The sequence below is a fragment of the Lacerta agilis genome, chromosome 3, assembly GCF_009819535.1.
Source record: "Lacerta agilis isolate rLacAgi1 chromosome 3, rLacAgi1.pri, whole genome shotgun sequence".
In the NCBI taxonomy this organism is placed as follows: Eukaryota; Metazoa; Chordata; class Lepidosauria; order Squamata; family Lacertidae; genus Lacerta; species Lacerta agilis.
The window spans coordinates 115,772,884-115,787,432 of NC_046314.1; the positions used below are offsets into that span (position 1 = coordinate 115,772,884).

Genomic DNA, 14,549 nt, shown 5'->3' on the forward strand with positions numbered 1-14,549 from the left:
ACAACATTTTAGAAACAACCCAATTACCACTCTTTGACAGTCAGTGACGCTACACAGGTTTGTGGTCTTTCTTCCCATATGTAGTTTTGCAAAAGAGCATTACTCAAATCAAGGCGACTCTTCTCATGTTCTTCTTCCCTGCAGGGCTTGAGACATCTATCCTGTAAAAGACATTTGGCTTCCCACAAGGTTTCAACAGTCCTCCATCCACCTATAAGTAGGGGGACCTCTCCTTCCCCAGTCAACTGCTCTTCCACTTGTCCTCAGCATCTCCAGGATTCCCACCAACCTCCAGCCATGAAGATCTTCTGCCTCCTCTCTGTTGCCGTCCTCTTCTTGATGCTGCTGGCTCCAGGTATGGCCTTCTTCTCACATGCTTCTTCTCTGAGCTCCACAGTTCTTAGCTTTGTTCCTTTTAAACCTCCCTCTGAACACCTCTTGCAGGGAATCCCAAAGGGATGGGGGGAATTCTCTTACCCCTCTGTCCCACTTGAGAGCTTTCCAAATGGGGCATCTGACTGGCCACTGTGAGACCAGGTTGATGGACCAGGTGGGGTCCCTTTGGCTCTTAAGATCCGATTGCCAACCCAATCCCTAAAGTATGGAATCTCATCCAAAGAAGCTGTTGCTATAAAATCTGTAATAACACATTTCAGTGCATTCAGCTTTGTGGTGAAGAAGAGAGTGGGCCAGTTTCCTGGGCAAGAAAACTTCTCTCTCCAAATTTGCCAGTGGCCCAAGGATGCCATTGATTGCCTTCTGGGGGTGCAGGGGGAGGGGAAGGGTCTCACTCTCTATCCCAGTCCCTTCCCTGCATTCATCCTGCACCAGCCTCCCCCAACCTGGTGCCCTCCGTGTGTTCTAGAGGAACCTTCCCAGGTAGGTTCTCTCCTGCTCCTTCCTTCTCTCTCTGTCTTTCTGTCTTTCTCTCTCTCTCAATTAGATTTTCTCTTCGCTTTGCCTTACAGATTTCACCGGAGCTCAACGTCCTACCCAGGATTGCCAGAACAATGGGGGCAGCTGCAGAAAAACCTGCAACAAAGGCGAGAAAGAGATTGGGAAGTGTTCGGGAGACAGGCGTTGCTGCAAGCGCAGCTAAGGTGTGTTATCTGCAAAGCCATACCTGTGCCTGGAAATAAGTCTCTGGGGCATCTCAAAGAGACAAGACCCCAAAGGCCACCCTGTCTTTGACCCTTAACAGCCACCGGGGGTGGGGGCACTTGCTAGATTCTCCCAAATGCTAAATTTATTGTTTTGAGTTTGGATGTTGAGAATTCCTTGATGATATTTGAAGCCACTTGACTCCAGCAACTTAGAAAACAGGAGCCAGAGAACCGAGCCCAGTGTGGAACAAGGTTTTTGAAAGCATGGAGGGCAGCCTTTGTCAACCAGGTGCCCAATCAGATGTTTTGGATTATATCTACCATCAGCCCCAGACAGTGCAGGGAGTCATTTGGGTTTGTGATGGAGGCCTATCTCTGCACATCCTGCAGAAGGTCACACTCAAACCAACTCTAACCAGCTGAGCTAAAGGCTGAGCCAACCACACCATGAAATCCCAACTCTGATAGCATTAGGCTTTGGGGTCTGTTTCTACACACACACCCCATATTCACGGTGCTTCCTCTCTTTATCATTTAACTCTACAGCAGAACCATCACACATCATCTCTGAATTAAGGAAGACCACCCCATTTCTTCTCTGGAGTTGCTGGTGCCTTGACTGGACCTCTGCAGAAACCTCTTTGCTCACTGCTGCTGCTGCTTCTTCTGAAGGCGATTCTGAGAAGGATCCATCCCTGCCCAATCCTTTCTGCCCGTTTACTCCAGAACAAGTCCTGCTGTGCTCATTGAGGCTGACATATTTGTAACTGGGTTTAGGATGGGATTTGCCTCTTCATTTGCTTTAGCTTTTCCTTTCAATAAATGCAAGCATTGGAAATCTCTGTGTGGGTGCCTTGTATGAAAAGGGGCACTGGGGTGGGGTGGGGGCTCTGCCAGTGTTTCTGTGCAACACAGTGGAATTGGGAATTGGCCCAGATCTGAAGGTTCAGCGGGCAGTTGGTTGGAATGGGGGGAGGAAGCAATGCTGTACCCAACCCCTTCCTGGTCAAAATGAAGCAAAATTGCATTTATCATCAGAGAATCCTAGAATTACAGAGTTGGAAGGTAGCCTGAGGGTCAGCTAATCCAAGCTATAGAATCTCTGACAGGTGCACTTCCAAGAGAGTCCATTCTGTGGTGAAACAACTCTTTCCTTCAATAAGATCTTCCCAGAGTTCAGTCGGAATCTCCATTCATGGGACTTGAATCCATTGGTTTGGGCCCTACTCTACAGAGCAGATGAGATCAGGTTTGCTCCATCTGCCACATAACAACCCATAAGATATTTGAAGATGGCTCTCATATCTCCTCTCAGTCTCCTCTTCTCCAGTCTAAACCTACCTGGCTCCCTCAACCATTCCTCATACGGCTTCATTTCCAGAACCTTGATCATTTTGGTCCCCCTCCTTTGCACACCTACCTGGCAACAACCCTGTGAGGCAGGCTAGGCTGAAAGGTAGCCCAGGGTCGCCCAGTGAGCTTCAGGTCTAGGTGGGGATTTAAGTCCTGGTCTCTCAGTCCAGGGAAGCAATGATAAATTCCTCATACGGCTTCATTTCCAGGACTTTGATCATCTTGGTCACCCTCCTTTGCACACATTCTAGCTTGTCAATATCCTCCTTAAATTGTGGTGCCACAGAAAAAGGTGGAACTATTGATATATTAACATACATTATGATTACTAAGGGGGTTGAATAACCTGGTGCAAAGGGCCCCAGATGTCAACAGATAATAGGGGTGCATAGCCTGCAGCTTCTTGGCGTATGTTCAAGGGGTTTGAACTGCCAGGGAGCTCAAGGTGGGGCACACAGTTCCCCCCCTCTTTATTTCATTCTGGCAATAACCCTGCGAGGTAGGCTAGGCTGAAAGGTAGCCCAGGGTCACCCAGTGAGCTTCAAGGCTGGCTGGCAATTTAAGTCCTGGTCTCCCATTCATAAATATGACAGTGATTCTCTTTAATACCTTTGGCCACCGGGAACCTGTCAATGTTTCATTGAAGAACAAACCCCTGTGTTACAATGAGAACCAATCACAGAAATAAAGACACAACAAGTAGGCTAAAACCCGTTAGAGCATATATAATAGAATAATGGTATCATTCAAAGAATCATAGAATCATAGAGTTGGAAGAGACCACAAGGGCCATCCAGTCCAACCCCATGCCAAGCAGGAAACACCATCAAAGCATTCCTGACAGATGGCTGTCAAGCCTCCGCTTAAAGACCTCCAAAGAAGGAGACTCCACCACACTCCTTGGTAGCAATTTCCACCGCCGAACAGCTCTCACTGTCAGGAAGTTCTTCCTAATGTTTAGGTGGAATCTTCTTTCTTGTAGTTTGAATCCATTGCTCCGTGTCCGCTTCTCTGGAGCAGCAGAAAACAACCTTTCTCCCTCCTCTAGATGACATCCTTTGATATATTTGAACATGGCTATCATATCACCCCTTAACCTTCTCTTCTCCAGGCTAAACATACCCAGCTCCCTAAGCCGTTCCTCATAAGGCATCGTTTCCAGGCCTTTGACCATTTTGGTTGCCCTCCTCTGGACAGAGTAGAAATGAAACTATTAGAGAACATATATGCAATGTAACAGACTAGTGGCACAGAACGTACAATCCTAGAATCCTAGAGTTGGAAGAGACCCCAAGGGCCATCCAGTCCAACCCCCTTCCAAGCAGGAAACACCATCAAAGCATTCCTGACAGATGGCTGTCAAGCCTCCACTTCAAGACCTGCAAAGAAGGAGACTTCACCACACAAGCCATGTGTTCAAGACAGGCATCAAAGGTCAGTCTCACAATGGTTATTCAAAGGTTTCCTCAGCAGCTACACGGCTAGTGAGCAATGATCTGTAGCATGAATCTTGCTTACATATTCTTGTGAAAAAGATTGGCCGATGAAGAGTATTGCGAATGAGCGTTCCCCACATCAAATGGGGTGCGCCATTTGCATGGTCGCGAGTAACCCCCTTGGATCACGGTGCAGCTCCTGGAAGTTGGGGTCTGGCACTGCCTTCCCAGGTTGGATACCTGTGAACTCCACCTACTTAGCTGCTGCCCAATCCTGGCTGGGGAGGTGTTGCCAGGGGGATTGGCCAGGTAAAAGGAGGGATTATTCAGTACACACAATAGAGCTTGAGTCATAACTGGGAAGCGGCCGTTGGGTTCAGGGCTTCGCCACCCTCCACTCCCTCAATTGACGTTTGTGTTGCAGGTTAACTACATTCTTTTTCCACAGCCACACAGGCACACAGGCGCTGCTATGACTAGGTCACTGTTGAAGGGCAGGAAAGGACTTTCCCTGCATTGGCAGGTTTCGCCTTTCCCGTAGCAATTCATCACAACTTTGGAGGTTGCAGGCCTTGGGCGGAATCCTTTAGTCATCTACAAAATTGCAGCATCGATAACAGGAAGAAGAAGAAGAAGAGTTTGGATTTGATATCCCGCTTTATCACTACCTGAAGGAGTCTCAAAGTGGCTCACATTCTCCTTTCCCTTCCTCCCCCACAACAAACACTCTGTGGGGTGAGTGGGGCTGAGAGACTTCAGAGAAGTGTGACTAGCCCAAGGTCACCCAGCAGCTGCATGTGGAGGAGCGGAGACGCGAACCCGGTTCCCCAGATTACAAGTCTACCGCTCTTAACCACTACACCACACTGGCTCTCGTTCCCGTTAAAGGGGTCTCAGGGGAAGGCTTTGACCATACACCCTGAGGTCGTCACTGCCCTCCCCCTCCAGCGGCGGTGAACGAGGGGGGGGCTATCTGCTTGAACATATATTCTCCAGACTAGCCCACTCCCCACTCATGCTGGATAACCCTGAAATTACCCAGAACCCCGGCTGGGGAGCTAGGAAGGATAAACGCCCAATGCCTGAGCCAAGGTCTCCCTACATCTGAATATTAATAAAGTTGTGGCCAATTTAATCCCATAGAACGTCGTCACGTGTCGTTATTTCCCTCAGGGGCTACCCCGGGGTTCGGGGGACTCCGCCTGACCGCGCAAACAGTATCAGCATTCCAGAAACACTGTCCTTGAGTTTTTTGGGATGTCTTCTGTTGAAACCTTTGAATAACCATTGTGAGACTGACCTTTAACGCCAATCTTGAACACATGGCATGATGTTCCACGCCACTAGCCTGTTACAATGTATATATGAACTCTAATAGATTTATTTCTACTTTTTGAATGATATCATTATTCTGTTATATATGCTCTAACAGTTATTAGCCTACGTGTTGTGTCTTTATTTCTGTGAATGTTTCGTTTAAGGCCAGAGCTGGATGTAGGGAATAGCTGTAGTCAATACATTCAAATATGGGGAATGGGCTGTTGTGCTCCTCCCAGCATGAAAACTGGAATCTCTGTATCAAGTCATTCCTGGGGGAAGCTCTGACCTTCCAAATGCAACTTCCACCAGTGGCCAAAGGTCAGGGGTGGGATACAGAGTTGTGATCCAAGCAACATCTATATCAAGCGGTCTGACCCTTCTTCTTGCTTTGCACCTTAAGACTCACAACAACACAGATTTTAACTCTAGACCAGGTTTTCACCCCCACACTGCCTCATTTGCTGAATGTCTTGTATCTAGCCCAAAGAAGCGTTCTGCAGAACTCAAAAGCTTGCTTATTATTTGGTGACCTGTAGTCAGTCCAACAAAGGTGTTGGCTTATATTGGATATTATATTTTAGTCCATGGTGGTATGATTTTGATTTTGATTCTGATTCTGATACCATCCTTCATTTGTAGATTACAGGGCAGTTCACAACATAAAAATACATGATAAGAAACCCAAAATGCATCATAATAAAACAAAAACAAATCAATATCTCCCCCTAACCACCTTGGGGACATCATTCCATCACAGAAAAGGCTCATTCTTGTGTTGCCATCCTATGGACATCTTGGGGGGGAAGAACACAAAAAACTGCCTCAGATAATGATTTCAGGGGCTCAATGGGTTCACATGGGGAGAGGGCTCCTTGAGGTATCGAGGTATGATGGAATGGAAGCAAGAAAGGAGGGGGAGGAGAGCACCAGCTGCATCAAATCTTGAGAGTTATGTGAGTGTCACCCAGATGATGAGGTGGAAGAACTCACCTGAGGGGCCTCACCTGTCCAGGGAGGATCACAATGTTTTGGGCAGCTTCCAACCCACCTTTCCTTAAGAAGATATGATAGCCACCTCCAAATATCTAAAGGGCTTTCACACAGAAGATGAAGCAAGCTTGTGTTCTGCCACTCTGGAAGGTACTCTGACCAACATCTTCAACTTACAAGAAAGGAGATTCCCACTAAACATTCGGAAAAACTTCTGACAGTAGGAGCTATTTGACTGTGCAACAGTGTCCCTCAGGAGGTTGTGGTCTCTCCTTCCTTGGAGGCTTTTAAGGAGAGGTTGGATGGTCATCTGTCATGGATGCTTCAGTTGAGTTTCCTGCATTGCAGGGGGTTGGACTGGATGACCTTTGGGGGTCCCTTCCAACTCTACAAATCTATAATTCTATAAGACAGGGATGGAGATCCTGGGGGTTCTCCAGGCGATGTTGAAGATACCTATGGCTACTCATCACAATGCCTTTGTTCTCCCTCCATTGTCATGGCAGGAGACTGTGGGAAGAAGGAGCACTCTTGTGCTGTGGTCCTGTTTGTGGGCATCTGGTTGGATACTGTCTGAACAGCCAAGGAAGTTGGCAGGAGCTCAGACCTTCCATAGCCCTGTTTCAAGATATTGTACGCATGGAGGAATCTCATATCTCCATGGAATCCTAACCACATATCCTGTCTCGGCCTCTCTGTGTTTTTGTATTTATGTGTTTCACACATCATATATCATATATTAGTCTTAGAGAAAACAAGACCCAGCACATGTTTTCACAACATGGACCTTCACAAAGGTTTCCAATGCTTGCATTTATTAAAAAAGAATGCATTGAGATTCTCATGAGTAGACAGGCAGACGGGATGGCTTCCTCTTGACTCCTTTCAGCAGCATCAAGCAAAGCGGCTTCTTCCCCAGCAGAGATAGGGGGGGGGGCTGCAGTCAAGGCAGCTGCACATCAGAGGAGAGCAGGGTGGTCTTCCTTTCACTAGAGGTCTTGCACCGTGGATCTGTAGAGTTACCCACCTGTGAGAGGAGGAAACACTGTTAATACGGGTGTTAGTGGTGGTTCTGGAAACCCAAATCAGTGACTCCAACTGGGAGGCAGAAGAGCTGACTGTTGTCAGAGTTCAAATTGCACACAGAGGGTTTGTTTCAGACCTCCAGCTAAATGTGGGGTGTGTTGGGGGGTGTTTCCATCCTGACCCCAAGCCCTTCCATGTATACCCATCATCACATGACCTTGTAGACTGGGGCTGCTATGAGTTGTAGTCCTCAGCTGGTAGAACATGAAACTCTTAATGTCAGGGTTGCCGAAGGTTGGCCTGCTTGCTTTTGGAGTTATTATTTCTCAACTCCTGGTGAGAAAGTACAACAATGGCAGGGGCATTTTCAAAACCCTAAACCGGAACATGGAAATGAGCAGGTGGGGGGAATCTAACAGACATGCAATAGTTTTCAGGATCCGGTTGGTGAACGAAGCAGTCACTCCCCAACATAAAGACGAGTCCTGATGGCTAATACTTTGAATGCTGGCAGCACGAGATGGGATCGGGACCTTTTTGATGGGAAGATCGTGTGGGAAGGGACGGAAAGAAGGCAGTACATGGGAAGACTTGATGAAAGGCTCAGGAAGGAGATTGCGGCTAAACATCACGAAGAATTTTCTGGTGGTAAGAGCTGATTGAAAGTGAAACGGTCTCCACCAGGAGGTTGTGGACTCTCCTTCCTTGGAGTTTTCAAGCATAGGTTTGATGGCCATCTGTCAGGAATGCTTTAGTTGAGATTCCTGCATTTCAGGGGGTTGGACTAAATGACCCTTGGAGTCCCTTCCAACTCTACCACGCTATTGTTAGAGGTTTCAGAGATTGCCTACATGCAGAATTGCAGCTGTCTATCTCCAAGCAATTAAGCAATTAGCTAGTTGGCAGAAAGCCCAGATCTGCTCTCTCTCAGACCCTTAGCAACGACCTGTGATTGGTCAGTGAGTTCCTGATAAGGTGAGCTCTGTGTGAGAGCTGTGTGGTTAGTGTGTGGTGCAGGTGTTGGTGTGGAGAAAGTGGTCAGTGTAGAGAGAGAGAGACAGAGAGGAAAAGATTTTATGTTTTGTTTCTTTTATTTTGTAAAGTCTGTACATAGTAGCTTATGGATACTAGTTGCTTCAATAAACACTGTATATAGTTATCCAGTGAGTTGCTGAGTTCCTGCGTTGTGCTGTCCAGTCAATTACACAACAGCCAGAAGCTTCCAGAAAAGTCTGCGTCTAACTCTGCGGTTGTCCAGGAATACGTTATACTCCTGACACTAAATCTTAAGAGCTATGAGTCTATGTTTCTTTAACATAGGAACAAGAGCAGGTAAGTAGTGCAGTTCCAGACTCAGCCTCAATGTGTGATGAGCCATGACAAATTTGAGCAGAACACCCTTCCCCTTCCAGCCGTTGCAGGTTGTGTGGGTTCTGTGATACGAAAACAACCTTTACAGAGATGGCTTGCCTTTGCTATCCGAGGAAGGGGTCAGCCACAGATGGGTTTCCTTTCCAGGCTAAGGGGAGTCGTGACTGTGTTTGGAGACGGAGCTGTAAGGCACATACCTATGGGGTCACCCTCTCTTTGAGACACAGTTATAATTTGATCTAACTCACCTTAACGGCAACAAACTTTGCTCCCTTTGCATTTAGCAATTTCTGTTTTGCCTTTCCAGCACCTAAAATAATGGCAGCTCCCACCGGCATTGCGACATTCTTCATTGGCATTTTGGGCTCCAGTGAAATCTGTCGGAGGAAAAAGAACAATTTGAAGCCAGCTCTGCACCCCCAGAACTGACCTTCTACACCTTCAGTTCTTATTCCCTGATAGCCCTGCGAGGGGAAAAAACCTGGAGGGGGCCACGTCAGGGGGGAGGCTGGTGCAGGATGAATGCAGGGGAAGGATATGGGGTGGAGAGAGAGACCCTCCTCCTCCCACCTGCACCTTCAGCAAAAGGCCTGAGCCAAGTCGGTAGGGAAGGCTGCATCAGAGAGCATGGCTACCCTTTGGGGTCACTGGCATACTTGGAGAGAGAAGCCCCCTTACTCAGGGAACTGGCCCACTCTCTTCCCCACCTCAAAGCTGAATGTACTGAAACACACTATTAAAGATTTTAAAGCACTTTCTATGGATTATATTCCATGTTTCAGGATTAGTATAAAAATGAGATCGTGGAAAGAACCTGATTTCTGGATCGGGTCAAAGAAAGCACATTGCTCTTGCAGTGGCTGACCTGATGCTCCATTTGGGAAGTTCTCAAGGAGGACAGAGGGGCAAAGGAATTCTCCACCCATTCCTTTGGGATTCCCTGCAAGTGGTACTCACAGGCAGGTTTAAAAGGAATAAAGCTAAGAGCTGTGGAGCATCTCAGAAGATCGCCATACCTGGAGCCAGCAGCATCAAGAAGAGGACCGCAAAAGAGAGGAGGCAGAAGACCTTCATGGCTGGAGGTTGGTGGGAATCATGGAGATGCCAGAAGCCAAGCGGAAGAGTCCCCCTATTTATAGGTGGATGGAGGAGAGTTGAAACCTTGTGGGAAACCAAATGCCTTTTACAGGATAGATGTCGCAAGCCCTGCAGGGAAGAAGAACATGAGAAGAGCTGTCCGGATTTCAGTAATGTTCTTGTGCAAAACCACATAGGAAAGAAAGACCAGCAAAGAGAGGGAATTGGGTTGTTTCTAAAATGGTGCCCTTGGTGAAGGAATTTTCCAAGAATGCATTGAGATTGTTGTTGTTGTTGTTCAGTCGTTCAGTCGTGTCTGACTCTTCGTGACCCCATGGACCAGAGCACGCCAGGCACGCCTATCCTTCACTGCCTCACGCAGTTTGGCCAAACTCATGCTACTCGCTTTGAGAACACTGTCCAACCATCTCATCCTCTGTCGTCCCCTTCTCCTTGTGCCCTCCATCTTTCCCAACATCAGGGTCTTTTCCAGGGAGTCTTCTCTTCCCATGAGGTGGCCAAAGTACTGGAGCCTCAACTTCAGGATCTGTCCTTCCAGTGAGCACTCAGGGCTGATTTCTTTAAGAATGGATAGGTTTGATCTTCTTGCAGTCCATGGGACTCTCAAGAGTCTCCTCCAGCACCATAATTCAAAAGCATCAATTCTTCGGCGATCAGCCTTCTTGATGGTCCAGCTCTCACTTCCGTACATTACTACTGGGAAAACCATAGCTTTAACTATACGGACCTTGAGATTACGGCATTGAGATTACAAATATTTTATTTCTTTGAGGAGAATGCTATCAGGGCTACTGGCTACATTCTCCCTCAACTGTTGGCCTCTGAACTCCAGTTCTCAGAATCAGAAGAGAGGGGGTTGCTGTTGCTCCCAAATTTTGTTTCTGTTGGCTTCTGGTTATTCCTGTGAGAACAAGATGCTTGAATCTTGTAGGCTGTTGGCCTGATCCAGCAAAGCTCTTCTAATGCCCTTTGAAGAGTTAAAGTTTATTCAGATGATGCATTTTTAAAAGAGGTCCTTCATAGCACACTGTTAAAGAATTTACTTTGCTCCTTCAAACATACTGGAAGATGCCACCTTAGATGGTTTTGAAAAGGCCTTTCTGGTAGGATACGGGTGGCTGCTGGTCACAGCTGTGGCCCCAAGTGCCATTTCCAGGAAGAGGCATTAAGAAGCCATCATGGCAAGTTGCAATTGAAAGGCGTGTCAAGTCATGAGTTTGCCCAATCTGCTTTTAAAGCCATGCAACTTGCTGGTCATCACTGCCTCTTGTTGAAGTGAGTTCCGCAGTTTGACTATATGCTGAAGTCCTTTCTTTTATCTCTCCTGAATCTCCAGACATTCAGCTTCACCCGATGTCCCCATCAGACTCCTCTATGAATCCACCTTACCTCCCATAATGAAACGCCTGCGTCTCTTCCCCCTTTCCCCACACTCAACCTGCCCCACAGATTCAGCTGCTCGACAGCCTTGGCATTATGGAGAGCAGAGTGTCATTGCCCAACCAAGCACTGCCAGGGCAAAGGGTGTCTCTGATGTTCCCATATATATCCATGGAAATGGCATGTGGAAATGAATTTCATCCAGGGAAATTGCCCTGCCAAAATTTGCGGATTAGGCAAAATTACATACAGACATGTTATCAAGAGAAATGCTGATGAGTTTTCTTGAGGCCTTTTTATTGTTTAAACAAACTGAAATGGTACTGTGGGAAACTCAACTGCAGCTTGCAAAAAGGAGACACTGTGAGAAACCAAAATTGACCAAATTGGCCAATGCTCTCATTTTTGCTTCTGTTTTCAGTTTGTTCTGTATTTTAGTGGTTGGATCCATGTTGCTTCTATCCTTTGAGGAAATCTTTTGTGGACACAAAAAAGCAGGGCATGCATTTTAAAAATAAGAATGAATAGATTTCCAGTGGCAGGTGGGTGTGGTGCTCCCCAGGAGTTTTGTTTAAAAGCAAGCTTATTTAGGGGCACTTCTGAGCCTGCTCCTCCCAACACCTTAAACTGGGCCCTGTAGTTCACTGGCAGCCAGAGCATTGCTTTCAGGACCAGTGTCACAAAGTCCCACTGGCTTGTCCAAGATGTAGTGATGTCCACAAAACTGGATAATTTTAAGAGAGACCAGGCATAGGCAAACTCTGGCCCTCCAGATGTTTGGGACTACAATTCCCATCACCCCTAGCTAACAGGACCAGTGGCTGGGGATGATGGGAATAGTAGCCCCAAACATCTGGAGGGCCAGAGTTTGCCTATGCTTGGATTAGACCAATTCCTGGATGGGAGGGTGAACACAGCCCAAAGGCCTTCCCAGACGGCCTCCACCAGTTCCCACCCAAGAAAAGGAAGCAGAGAAATGTCAACTATGGTAGAAAGTGAGAGTGGCCATCTTGAAGTCACTGTTGGGATGGGGACCAAAGGGGGAAGACAGAAAGAGGATATTATATACGGATTATATGGAAAAATATTAGAACAAGAAAATAATCATAACAGGCTGCAAAAATACTCAGCAGTATATGTTATGATGTGAGATTATGTAAGGTAGTGAGAATAATTTAGTAGAGTAGGAAAATGCAGTTACAAGGGTAGGAGATAGGAAACCATGGAAAGAATGGACTTTACTTGAGAGGAGGTTTTCAAGCAGAGATTGGGTGGCCACCTGTCAGGGATTCTTTAGTTTCGACTAGATGACTCTCAGGGTCCCTTCCAACTCTCCAATTCCAGGATTCTATGATAAATGCCATTTTGCTCCATTCTGACCTGGCATTGCTGCCCCCCCCACTCTAAACAATATCCCCCCCCCTCCTTCTGATCTGGGCCAATTCCCAATTCCACTGTGTTGCACGGAAGCAGCTGCCTGTTACTTCACACACCTTTGCTGCCTGTGGACATTTGATGATCATGGAGCAATATTTGTCTGACTCGGAGCCAGACACGGTGAGGAAACAGAACTCAGCGGTGAGACCACAGGCTCCCCGCCTTGAATGCTGCATCTTGCACTTCGGTCTCTTGGGAAAGGATGCTGAAGACATCCCATGTCTGTGTAGGTTGCAAAAGATGAACAGATGCCCTCTAAGTTTCACAGGACAGGACACAGCACAGACTAACAGCTCACGGCCAGCAGTAATAGTCCTCCTCCATAATTACCTATATGACAGTGTGATCCTCATTTTTGAGCCCCCTTACCAATGCCTGCCATGTCCAACAATATATAAAAAAGTGTTGATTCAGCACTACAATAAAATGCAAACAGCACAACACACTTCCTGCTTGGCAGGGGGTTGGACTGGATGGCCCTTGTGGTCTCTTCCAATTTTATGATTCTATGATTCCACACATTCAGACCATTCGGTAAAAGAGGGTTAAACTTGCCCTTTCTTTGGAAAAATGGATATGGAGTCTGATTGAAAGGCAATGGCACAGTTTGGTGCTGAAATGATTGGGTTGTTTCCAAGGCTGCTATCTTGTTCAGGCAAGAGATTTCTGCTTGGTATAGGATATTTCCCTCCTCTCCCCTGAAGAATTCCCCCAGGCACCTCAAAATATGCGCTAAAGATTTAATGACTCTCCAGATCAGATTTTGGTGGTTCCTGGGGCAGAGATGCGTTCCTCACCACTGTCCATGGAGAGGAGAGGAATCAGGATTCAATTTGTGAAGTTGGAGGCAAGCCATTGAGTTGCAGATGGTGGTGAGAAAGCCCAGGTGGAAATGAATGTATGAGATGATGATGATGATAATAATAATAATAATAATAATAATAATAATAATAATAATAATATAATATATTTATACCCCGCCCATCTGGCTGGGTTTCCCCAGCCACTCTGGGCAGCTTCCAACAGAACATTAAAATGCAATAATCTATTAAACATTAAAAGCCTCCCTAAACAGGGCTGCCTTCAGGTGTCTTCTAAAGGTCTGGTAGTTGTTTTTTTCTTTGACATCTGGTGGGAGGGCGTTCCACAGGGCGGGTGCCACTACCGAGAAGGCCCTCTGCCTGTTTCCCTGTAACTTGGCTTCTCATAATGAGGGAACTGCCAGTGTCCAGGCAGAATTATGGGGGTGGAGATGCTCCTTCAGGTATACTGGAACGAAGCCAGGTATACTGGACTGATGTGGATCTGAAGGACTTAGCATGTTAAGAGCCCTGAAACGGACCAGCCCAAAGACCTGTCTAGTCCAGCACCCCTTGCTCTCTCCCACAAGCTCACACTCCCTTTTGTAAACCAATGAGAGGCTGTTTTCACAAGCAAGCTGCATAGAAATGCAAAAACTCCCACCAGCCTCAGCCTCACATGGTCCTGCATGGCGTGATGGGACTAGTAGTCCCAATCAACTGGAAGGCTGGCACCAGGTTGGTGAAGGCTGTGATGTGACCTGTGTCCATATCTCCCATCTTCCCCCTTTGGTCCGCATTCCAACAAGGACTTTCAGACTTGTGTTCTCACTCTCTGCCACAGTGGACATTTCTTTTGTTGTCCACAAGCATTACACTTTCTGTTCTTAAGTTGGGAATGGAGTCGTTGATTTGGAAGACGACAATCAGGCATCTAAACCATATGACCAGTCCAATGAAGTTGATGTTGAAGAATCATTGCTTCAACACCAGTGAGGGGGCAATAGCAAAGAAACTTCAGCATCCAAAATAAACCAAAAATGGGAAGTAGAAGAACGTCATATGGATATTAATTTATTTACAAATAAGTCCCTGGTTTTTTGGCCCTCATCAAACATTGAAATGCAAAGGTGAAGCAAAGTGTAAGAATCTCTGAGAAGATATGCCTTTCATATATATATATATTCTCTGTTTTACAAGTATTCCTTTCCTCCTATATATTCAATAAATATTTT

The 14,549-nt window shown here is 46.7% G+C and overlaps 1 long non-coding RNA gene across 1 annotated transcript; it reads left to right on the forward strand.

Moving 5' to 3' along the window:
- The first annotated feature begins 247 nt into the window (after window positions 1–247).
- Window positions 248–1,047, forward strand: LOC117044444. The gene is made up of 2 exons (XR_004426292.1): window positions 248–355; window positions 969–1,047. It is a non-coding gene; the product is annotated as an uncharacterized LOC117044444 (long non-coding RNA).
- Window positions 1,048–14,549: the final 13,502 nt, after the last annotated feature.